Source organism: Furipterus horrens, unplaced genomic scaffold (assembly GCF_987537825.1).
Source record: "Furipterus horrens unplaced genomic scaffold, mFurHor1.1.pri manual_scaffold_17, whole genome shotgun sequence".
NCBI classification, from domain to species: domain Eukaryota; kingdom Metazoa; phylum Chordata; class Mammalia; order Chiroptera; family Furipteridae; genus Furipterus; species Furipterus horrens.
The window spans coordinates 62,792,653-62,804,666 of NW_028327187.1; positions in this window are offsets into that span (position 1 = coordinate 62,792,653).

Genomic DNA, 12,014 nt, shown 5'->3' on the forward strand with positions numbered 1-12,014 from the left:
GAGGAACACCGTAACAGACACTGCTCTTAACGCCATCCCAGACCTACCAGTCATGGAGGAGCTAGACACCCCACCTACTGCGGCAGAGCTCGGCAAAGCCATCGACCGCCTCGCTTGCGGGAAAGCACCAGGAAGCGACGGAATCCCTCCAGAAATCCTAAAGAGCGGGAAACCAGTCCTGCTACAGCTGCTCCACCATCTACTCTGTCTCTGCTGGAAGGAGAGTTACATCCCCCAGGATATGAGAAACGCCAACATTATCACCATGTACAAGAACAAAGGAGACCGCAGCGACTGCAACAACTACCGGGGCATCTCTCTCCTCAGCGTCGTCGGCAAAGTATTCGCCCGGGTCGCTCTTGCCCGCCTGCAGACCTTTGCTTCCCATGTCTACCCAGAGTCCCAGTGTGGCTTCAGAGCTGGCCGATCAACAGTGGACATGATCTTCTCCCTACGCCAGCTGCAGGAGAAGTGTCACGAGCAGCATAAACCACTCTACCTCGCCTTTATCGACCTCACGAAGGCGTTTGATCTGGTCAGTCGAAGCGGACTCTTCAGCTTGCTACGGAAGATTGGCTGTCCACCACATCTGCTTGCTGTGGTCATGTCCTTTCACGACAACATGCACAGCACGGTGTCCTACAACGGCGCAACCTCTGAGGCCTTCCCAGTCAGCAGCGGAGTAAAGCAGGGCTGCGTCCTCACGCCTACGCTGTTCGGAATCTTCTTCTCCATGCTCCTCCAATATGCCTTTAAGGACTGCAGCGAGGGTGTCTTCATTCACACCAGATCCAATGGCAAGCTCTACAACCTGGCCCGTCTATGAGCCAAGACCAAAGTCAAAGAGTTGCTCATCCGTGAGATGCTCTTCGCCGACGACGCAGCCTTGACATCACACTCCGAAGAGGGACTCCAGCAGTTAGTCACTTGCCTTTCCCACGCATGCAAGGAGTTCAGACTAGCCATCAGCCTGACGAAGACGAACGTTATGGCTCAAGGCACGGGGACTCCCCCATGCATCACCATCGACGGATACACCCTGGAGGTTGTCAACGATTTCACTTACCTCGGGTCCACCATCTCGAGCTCTCTGTCAGTCGACTTGGAGGTCAATCGGAGAATCGCCAGGGCAGCCACATTTATGGCCAAACTGAACCGGCGAGCGTGGAACAATTCCAGCCTCACTGAGAAAACCAGACTGCACATCTACCAAGCCTGCGTACTCAGCACTCTCCTCTATGGCAGCGAGACGTGGACCACCTACGCAAGGCACGAAAGGAAACTCAACAGCTTCCACATGAGGTGCCTGCGACGCGTCCTGCATGTCGCCTGGCAGGATAAGGTCCCCAACACCGAGGTGCTGAAGCGAGCCAACATGAGCAGTTTGCATGCAGTTCTTAGTGAGAGACGCCTCAGGTGGCTCGGCCATGTCAAAAGAATGGATGCAGGCCGTATTCCCAAAGACCTCCTCTACGGCGAGCTAGCAGAAGGCCAGAGGATGACAGGGCGCCCAAAACTGCGGTTCAAAGACATCTGCAAAAAGGACATGACACAATGCTCCATCAATCTCAACACATGGGAAGTTCAAGCAGACGACCGCCTAGCCTGGAGGCTCGCGGTCAGGCAAGGTACGTCACGCGCAGAGGCTGCGTTCAACGAGGAGGCAGTCCAGAAAAGATCAAGGCGGAAGCAGCGTCAACAGCAGCAACAACAACCATTTGCCTTCACCTGTAACAAGTGCGGCAGGGATTGTCACTCCTGAGTCGGACTGCACAGCCATTCTCGGTGGTGCAGATAGACTTTCAAGAAGCTACGCCATCGTCTCTCGAGGCGGACGGCTGCCGACGACGACGACGGTCACAGACAGTCCTTGCAATGAATAAGCGTGTGTTTAAATTCTTCTCATTGATGTGCCAACAGCAATCAAGGCTCAATTACAAGAGGAAAGGGTACTCAGCCCACATAGGGTGTGTGCCTGAAGTGCCCAGTTTGGGTGATTTGGTTGGCTGTGCTACTCGGTCCTACAGAACACCTATTGCATTAGACCACTCTACCAAGCCCAGAGACATAGCAACTCTATCTAATACATAGAAACAAACACAGGGAAGCTACCAAAATGAGGAGACAAACAAACATGTCCCAGATAACAGGATGAAACTCCAGAAAAAGAACTAAATAAAACAGAGACAAGCAATATACAAGATGCAGAGTTCAAAATACTGGTAGTAAAGATGTTCAATAAACTTAGGGGAAGTCATTAAAATCATAGAAAACTTTAACAGCATAAAAAAAACATGGATACAATAAAAAAGAAAGTCAGAAATGAAGGGTACAGAAACTGAAATAAAGAATAACTTATAGAGCATCAAAAGTAGAGTAGAAAATACTATTAATCAAATCTGCAATTTAGAATATAAGGGAGCAAAACACACTCAAGAAGAACAGCAAAAAGTAAAAGAATCAAAAAGTGAGAATACTGTGTTCTCATTCCTCAAGATTGCTGTGGCTATTTGGGGTCTTCTTGGTTCCATATAAATTTTTGAAGTATTTGTTCTAGGACTGTGAAATATGTCATTGATATCTAAATAGGGATTGCATTGACTCTGTAAATTGCTTTGGGGAGCGTGGACATTTTAATGATGTTGATTCTTCCCATCCATGAACGTGGTATATGCTTCCATTTATTTGTATAATATCTTTCTTAATTTCTTTCTTCAGTGTTATGTAGTTTTCCAAGTACAGGTACTATATTTTTCTTGTTGCTATAGTAAATGGGATTTTTTCCTAATTTCTATCTCTGATATTTTATTGCTAGTGTACAGAAATGGCTTTGATTTCTGAATATTGACTTTGTACACTGCTATTTTGGCAAATTCATTTATTAGGTCAAGCAGTTTCCTGTGGAGTCTAGAGAATTTTCTTTTTTTTTAATTTTATTTTTTGTTATTCAATTACAGTTGTCCCTTTTTTCCCCCATTGCTCCCCCCTCCAAGCCCATCCCTTCTCCCACAATTATATCCCTCCCCGTTGTCCATGTCAATGAGTCATTCATATACGTTCCTTGACCTGACCTTTCCCTTACTTATCCCCCTTCTCTCCCTCCCCCCTCCCCTCTACTGACTACTATTCTAGTCTTTGCCTATTTAGTTCATTTGTTTGTGTTGCTCTTTAGTTTCCTGTATTGGGTGATATCATATGGTATTTTGCTTTCTTTGCCTGGCTTATTTTACTAAGCATAATTCTCTCTAATTCCATCCATGTTGTCGCAAATGGCAGGAGTTCCTTCTTTCTTTCTGCTACATAGTATTCCATTGTGTAGATGTACCACTGTTTTTTGATCCACTCATCTACAGACAGGCACCTAGGCTGTTTCCAGCACTTAGCTATTGTAAACAGGGCTGCTATGAACATAGGGGTGCATAAGTTCTCTTGAATTAGGGTTTCAGGATTTTTTGGGTATAATCCTAGCAGTGGAATCACTGGTTCAAATGGCAGTTCCATTTTTAGCTCTTTGACGTAATTTCATACTGTTTTCCATAGTGGCTGCACCAGTCTGCATTCCCACCAACAGTGCAGTAGGGTTCCTGTTTCTCCACATCCTCGCCAGCATTTGTTGTTTGTTGATTTGTTGATGATTGCCATTCTGACAGGTGTGAGGTGGTATCTCATTGTGGTTTTTACTTGAATCTCCCTGATGGCTAATGATGTTGAGCATTTTTTCATGTGTCTATGGACCTTCTGTATGTCCTCTTCGGAGAAGTGTTTGTTCAGGTCCTTTGCCCATTTTTTAATTGGGTTGTTTGTTTTCTTGATGTTGAGTCGTATCAGCTCTTTATATATTTTGGAAATCAGTCCTCTGTCTGTGATATCATTGGCAAATATGTTTTCCCATATGGTTGGTTTCCTTTTCATCTTGCTTATGTTTTCTTTTGCTGAGCAGAAACTTTTTAGTTTGATGTAGTCCCATTTGTTTATTTTTTCCTTTATTTCTCTTGCCTTGGGAGATGTATTCGTGAAGATATTGTTACTTGTGATATCTGAAATTTTCCTGCCTATGTTTTCCTCTAGGACTTTTATGGTATCACGGCTTACATTTAAGTCTTTAATCCATCTTGAGTTTATTCTCGTGTGTGGTGTAAGTTGGTGGTCTAGTTTCATTTTTTTGCACGTCCCCGTCCAGTTCTCCCAGCACCATTTGTTGAAGAGGCTCTTCTCACTCCATTTTATGTTCTTTCCTCCTTTATCAAAGATTAGTTGACCATAGAGGCCTGGGTTTATTTCTGGGTTTTCAATTCTGTTCCACTGATCTATATGTCTGTTCTTATGCCAGTACCAGACTGTTTTGATCACAGTGGCTTTGTAGTATTGTTCGATGTCTGGTATCGTGATTCCTCCTGCTGTGTTCTTCTGTTTCAAGATTGCTTTTGCTATTCGGGGTCTTTTTTGGTTCCATATGAATTTTTGGAGGATTTGTTCTAGGTCAGTGAAATATGTCATTGGTATTTTAATAGGGATTGCATTGAATTTGTAAATTGCTTTGGGTTGTATGGCCATTTTGATGATGTTGATTCTTCCCATCCAAGAACATGGTATTTGCCTCCATTTATTTGTATCTTCCTTAATTTCTTTCTTCAATGTTGCATAATTTTCAGTGTACAGGTCTTTTACCTCTTTGGTTAAGTTTATTCCTAGGTACTTTATTTTTCTTGTTGCTATAGTAAATGGTATTTTCTTTTTTGCTTCTGTCTCCGATATTTTATTGTTGGTGTACAGAAATGCCTTAGATTTCTGTATATTTATTTTGTACCCTGCTATTTTGCCAAATTCACTTATTACATCAAGTAGTCTTTTAGTGGATTTTATAGGGTTTTCTATGTATACTATCATGTCGTCTGCAAATAGTGATAGTTTTGCTTCTTCTTTCACAATTTGGATACCTTTTATTTCTTTGTTTTGTCTGATTGCTATGGCTAGGACTTCAAACAGAATGTTGAATAGAAGTGGGGAGAGTGGACAGCCTTGTCTAGTTCCCGATTTCAGGGGGAATGCTTTCAGTTTTTGTCCATTGAGTATGATGTTGGCTTCAGGCTTCTCATATAGAGCCTTAATTATGTTAAGGTATGCTCCCTCTATTCCCATTTTGCTGAGAGTTTTCAATATAAATGGGTGTTGTACTTTATCAAATGCTTTTCTGCATCTATAGATATGATCATGTGATTTTTGTCTTTCATTTTGTTTAAGCGATGTATTATATTTATTGATTTGCGAATATTAAACCATCCTTGCATCCCTGGGATGAATCCCACTTGATCATGTTGTATGATCTTTTTGATGTATTGTTGGATCCTGTTTGCCAAAATGTTATTGAGTATTTTAGCATCTATGTTCATCAGTGATATTGGCCTGTAGTTTTCTTTCTTTGCTGTGTCTTGACCTGGTTTTGGGATTAGGGTAATACTGGCTTCATAGAAAGAGTTTGGGATTTTTCCCTCTTCTTGGATTTTTTGGAATAGTTTGAGGAGGGTAGGAGTTAGTTCTTCCCTAAATGTTTTGTAAAATTCGCCTGTGAAGCCATCCGGTCCAGGGCTTTTGTGTGCAGGGAGATTTTGGATTACTGTTTCAATTTCCTTCTTTGTTATTGGTCTGTTGAAACTTTCTACTTCTTCTTGATTCAGTTTTGGAAGGTTATATGTTTCTAGAAATCTGTCCATTTCTACTAGGTTGTCAAATTTCTTGCCATAGAGTTGTTTGTAGTAATTTCTTATAATTGTTTGTATTTCTGAGGTATCAGTCGTGATTTCTCCTCTTTCATTTCTGATTTTGTTTATTTGGGTCTTCTCTCTTTTTTTCTTAATGAGCCTGGTTAGAGGCTTGTCAATTTTGTTTATTTTTTCAAAGAACCAGCTCCTAGTTTTGTTAATTTTTTGGATTGTTCGTTTCGTTTCCATGTCGTTTAATTCTGCTTTGATCTTGATGATTTCCTTTCTTCTTTTGCCCTAGGCTTTTTTTCTTGTTGCTGTTCTAGTTCTTGTAGCTTTATGGTTAGGTTTTTTATTTGAGATTCTTCTAGCCTTTTCAGATATGCCTGTATTGCTATGAACTTCCCTCTCAGGACTGCTTTTGCTGTGTCCCATAGGTTTTGGGGTGTTGTGTGTTCATTGTCATTAGTTTCTAGAAATTTCTTGATTTCCTCTTTTATGTCATTGTTAACCCATTCGTTATTTAAGAGCATGTTTTTCATTCTCCATGAGTTTTGGTGTCTTTGGTTTTTTTCCCTGAGGTTGATTTTTAGTTTCAAGACATTGTGGTCTGAAAAAATGCTTGATATGATTTCAATTTTCTTGAATTTGTTGAGGCTTGTTTTGTGTCCTAACATGTGGTCTATCTTTGAAAATGTCCCATGTGCCTTTGAAAAGAATGTATATTTTGCTTCTTTGGGGTGAAAAGTTCCATATATTTTAGTTAAGCTCATGTGGTTTAGTGTGTTGTTCAATGCCTGTATATCCTTGACGTTTCTTTGCTTGTATGATCTGTCTATTGTTGATAATGGAGTGTTGAAGTTCCCTACTATGAGTGTGTTGTTGTTAATATCCTTCTTGTGGTCTTCTAGTATTTGCTTTATGTATTTGGGTCCTCCTATGTTGGGTGCATATATGTTTATCAGTGTTATATCTTCTTGATGAATCTTTCCTATAAGTATTATGAAATGTCCTTCTTTGTCTCTTTTGATTGCCCTTGCTTTGAAATCCGTTTTGTCTGATATGAGGACTGCTACCCCAGCTTTCTTTTCAGGTCCATTTGCTTGGAGTATTTTTTTATATCCCTTTACTTTCAGACTATGTAAATCTTTTGTTTTGAGGTGTGTTTCTTGTAGACAGCAAATATGTGGGTCCTGTTTTCTTATCCATTCCGTTACCCTATGTCTTTTAATTGGAGCATTTAATCCATTTACATTTAAGGTTATTATTGACGTGTATTTATTCATTTCCCTTTGTACCTCTGTTCCTCTCCTCTCTTGTTTTTTTCTTCTTTTTTTCTAAGAACAGTCCCTTTAGCATCTCTTGCAATGCTGGTTTGGTGGAGATGTATTCTTTCAGTCTTCCTTTGTCTGAGAAACTCCTTATTTCACCTTCTATTTTGAATGAGAGCCTTGCTGGGTAGAGTATTCTTGGTTGTAGGCGTTTGTTTTTCATTGCTTGAAATATTTTTGACCATTCCCTTTGGCTTGTAATGTTTCTGTTGAGAAATCAGTCGATAGCCTTATTGGGGCTCCCTTGTAAGTTATTTGCTCTTTTTCTCTTGCTGCTTTCAGGATTCTCTCTTTGTCTTGGAATGTTGCCATTTTAACTATGATGTATCTTGGAGTGGGTTTTTTGGGGTTCCTCTTGATTGGAACTCTCAGTGCTTCTTGGACTTGCATAGATTTTTCTCTCATCAGGTTCGGAATATTTTCTGTCACTATTTCTCCGATCAGATTTTCAATTCCATGCTCCTTTTCTTCTCCCTCTCGTATTCCGATGATCCTTAAATTATTTTTTTTAATGCTATCCTGTAATTCCCTTACATCTTGTTCATATTTTTCAATCTTTCTTCATTTTGCTGTATCATTTGAGAATTATTACCTACATTACCCTCCAACTCACTAATCCGATCCTCTGCTTTGTTTAGTCTGCTTTTGCCTGATTCTACTGTGTTTCTCAGTTCAGATATTGCATTCTTCATTTCTTCCTGGTTCTTGTTGATAGTTTCTATGTCTTTTTCTTTTTCTTTTTTATGCTGGTGTAGTTCTCTGCAAGTTCCCTGTAATTTTCTTGGAGCTGTTGGTAACTTCCTTGGAGGTTGTCATAGTTGTTTTGGAGGTTTTCGAGCATATTGAGCTTCTTCACCACCATAGTTTTGAATTCCGTGTCTGACATTTGGGCTATGTCTATTCCATCTACCTCTCTTTCTGGGGATTCTTCTTTTCTTTTCATTGAGAGGTTGTTTCTGCATCTTACCATGTTGGATTCTTCTTGTTTGTTTTTGTTATTTGGATTTGTCTGTTTTGCCTTCCCACCTTTGTGGTATGAGATTTTTTATGGTAGATCTGGGGGAGTCAGTGGTGCAGTCTCTTTGATCTCCTGAGCCTGATGTTCTTGGGGTACCTTTTATATCGTTTGTTTATGCTGTCTGGTTATATTTCAGATTTTTGTTGTTGTTGTTGTTAGGATATTCCTTCTGGCTTGTTGATGGGAGTCACTCTATCCACTTTATCTCGAATTCTTTTGTGGAGATGTCAGTTCAGCCTTCTTGTGTCATCTTCTTTTTCTGCGTCCACAGCTGGTCTAATGTGATGGGTCAGAGATTCCTATTCCTTGTAGCAGTGGTGTGCGCGAGGTGGCTGGCAAGGCACAATGCAAGGTAGCCAGAGCCCACTTCAGGTCTGCCACGCCGTGTTCCAGGAAAGCAGGCCACTCCGCACTTTGGGGAAGCTCGCAAGGTGTTTTGTTTTTTTTTTTTTTCACTCAAGCATCAGTGCGCGCCCAAGGCAGCTGGGGAACTAAGTTCAGGCCTGTCGCGCCGCGCTCCCAGAAAGCAGGCCGGGCCAAGCTCCAGGAAAGCCCTCCAGGTGTTTTTTTTGCTCGAACACCAGTTTAGCGCCCAAGGCGGCTGGGGAACAAAGCTCAGGCCTGCCGCACCGCGCTCCCAGTAAACAGGCGGCGCCAAGCTCCAGGAAAGCCCTCCAGGTGTTTTTTTGGCTAGAGCGCCAGTGCGCATGGGGAACTAAGCTCTGGCCTGCCGTGCTGCGCTCCAAGGAAGCCGGCCGTGCTGGGCTCCGGGAAAGCCCTTGAGGTGTTTTTTGGCTCGAGTGCAGGTGTGTACCCAAGTGGCTGGGGAGCTAGCCTCAGGGCCGCAGCCCTGTGTTCTGGGCCTTGGTCTTTCACCTCTTAGGGCAGGGCTGCAGACACTTGTGCTCAGTAGAAGTGAGTGTCTGTGAGTCCTGCTGCCCACCGTTCCCGCACCTCCTGATCGGGCACGCGCAGAGCCTGGGCAAGTGCTCTGCGCTCCGGATTCCGGCCTGGTACTTCGGCCTGGCGCCCACTGGGCTGGCCAGGGGCAATTGCGCACAGTCTTCTGCGTATCCAGTGGGCCCTCCCTGTGCCTGTTGGGTCACTGATTTTATGTCTGTTGGCGTGTGTCCGAGGGGCACCTGGATGCACAGCCCTTCGCACCTGGGCCAGTGAATGAGGGCACTTCCCTATGCATGCCCCCGCGACCCAAGGGGAGGGTTGGGGGTTGGATGAGCGCACCACTGCGCCTGCGCTCCTCAAGAATGGCCTACCACCCCCAAACTTTCCTCCCCTCTCCACCATCCACTAGAGAAAAATATAAAGGAGAATTATGTTCTCACTTGCCCGGCAGCACGCTGTCTCCTGTCCTTCAGCGCCAATGCCACTTGGTCGGGTCTGGTCTCTGCCAACGGGCAGAGATCCGCTCTCTTCCCAACTCCTCTCCTGGGGCAGCCTGTGGTCCCCAAAAATCCTTTGTGTCCTTCCAGCCGCAGCTCCGGCAGCCGCCCCAGTCAGGAATCCCGTTTTGTCCCCTTTTTCTCTGCTATCCTCCCTAAACAGGTTGTTCCCAGATGGATTTTCTCTAATCCAGCAGTGCCTTGGCTCAACTCCTGCCAGTGTCCAGCTGCTCACTGAGATGTTCTGTCTGCAGTTAGCCCAAACTGCAGAAGAGTCTCGGGAGCCTGAAACCTCAGCCTCTCCTCACTCCTCTGCCATCTTCCCTCTGAGAATTTTCTATGTACACTATCATGTCATCCGAAAACAACCCAATTAGAAATGGGCAAAGGACATGAACAAACACTTCTCCAAAGAGGACATACAGAGGGTCCACAGGTATATGAAAGAATGCTGAACATCACTAGCCATCAGAGAGATGCAAATAAAAACCACAATGACATATCACTTCACACCAGTCACAATGGCCATCATTAACAAATCAACAAACAAGTGCTGGTGAGGATGAGGAGAAAAGGGAACCCTCATGCAATGTTGGTTGGAATGCAGACTAGTGCAACCACTATGGAAAACAGTATGGAATTAACTCAAAAAACTAAAAATTGAACTGCCTTTTGATCCAGCAATTCCATTGTTAGAATTATACCCAAAGAATCCTGAAACACCAATTCAAAATAATGCATGCACCCCTATGTTCATAGCAGCACTATTTGCAATAGCCAAGTGCTGGAAACAGCTTAAGTGCTCATCTGTAGATGAGTGGATCAAAAAGCTGTGGTGAATTTACACAATGGAATACTATGCAACAGTAAAAAGAAGGAACTCATTCCATTTGCAACAACATGCATGGAACTAGAGAGAATTATGCTTAGCGAAATAAGCCAGGCAATGAAAGACAAATATCATATGGTCTCACCTAATGCAGTAAACTAATGAACAGCAGAAACAAAAGAGCAAAATTGAACCAGAGGCATGTAAATAAGGAGCAGAATAAAGTGACCATGGGGATGAGGGAAAGGAGAGAAGGGAGTAAGGAGGGGAAGGGTCTAGTCAATGAACTAGTATAAATGACCCATGGACATGGAAAACTGTGTGAGGACTCACTCTGGGAGAAGAGGTGGGGAGGGTGGGGGGTAATAATGGGGGAAAAATGGGACAACTGTAGTAGAAAAACAATAAATGAATCAAATATTTTTTTTAAAAATGAGAATATAAAGAGCCTCTAGTACAACTTCAAGAGTGCCAAAATTTACATCATGGTAGTACTGGAAGGAGAAGAGTGAAAGCAAGAAATTTAAAATCTATTTGAAGAAATAATGAGGACTTCCAGCCAAGATGGAGGCCCAGACAGATACGCTGCGTCTCCCACCACAGCTAAGAAGGAATACAACTACCTCAAAACTGGAAACAACCAGAAGTTCCAGAATATCAAACTGCATGGAAATCCAACAAAGATATAAAGAAGAAATACTCATCCAGACAGGTAGGAGGGGAGGAGCTGGGGCAGAGAGGATGCGGTGTGGTGGCAACAGCAGTGGTGGCAGCAGCAGGCCAGCAGAAAGCAGAATCTCACATTTTCAAAGGCCAGGAGGGACACCTGGGGAGCATTCCCAGCTCCTCACCAGACCTCACAGCTCACAGCCCCAGCCCCAGGGAAAATCTAGCCTCATTTCTTCTAACTGTGCAGACCAGTGGGGGTTGGGGTGGAGGAAGAAACTGGCAGTCTCTCAGCAAAGTCCGCTTGTTTAAAGGACCCCCATGAACCTAGAACATCTGCTGACCCACCACTCTGGGAACGATGGCCAGGGCAGCAGCTAGAGGGACGCCAGTTCAGTGCGGAAGTGGGAGAGGTGACTTGAAAAGGGGTGAGTGCTGGGAAGGTGGGATTGTTCCCTTTTGGAACCCTCCCCCACATACAGTGCCACGACGTGGTGAAATAGGTCGCCCTGTACTGACGAACACTTTAGGCTCCACTTCTTACAACATAACAGGAGCGACAGCTCTACCTGGGCTGCAGAGACAAACAAGTGCAGGAGCCTGTCACAATGAGGAGCCAGAGAAGTATAGCCCAAAACGGGGAAACAGATCAAGGATCCAATGGGAGAACTAAGCGACAAGGAGATAGCTAACCTAACAGATTAAGAGATAGACAACCTAACAGCTACAGAACTCAAATCACTGGTTATAAATATGCTCACAGGCTTGACAGTTATGCTTGAGTATGGAAAATGCATGAGAAGAAGTGAAGGCTCTGATAAGCGAAACAAAGGAAAATCCACTCAAAACCAATGGTGAAGGGAAGGAAACTGGGGTTGAAATCAATGATTTGGAACATAAGGCAGAAATAAAATAGCCAACCAATGCAGAATGAGGAAGCAAGAATTGAAGAAAATGAGGAAAATTCCCAAATTTTGGGAAGGAAATGGACATACAGGTTCGGGAAGCACGGAGGGTCCCAGGCAAGCTGGACCCAGAGGGGAACACACCACGATGCATCATGATTGAGAT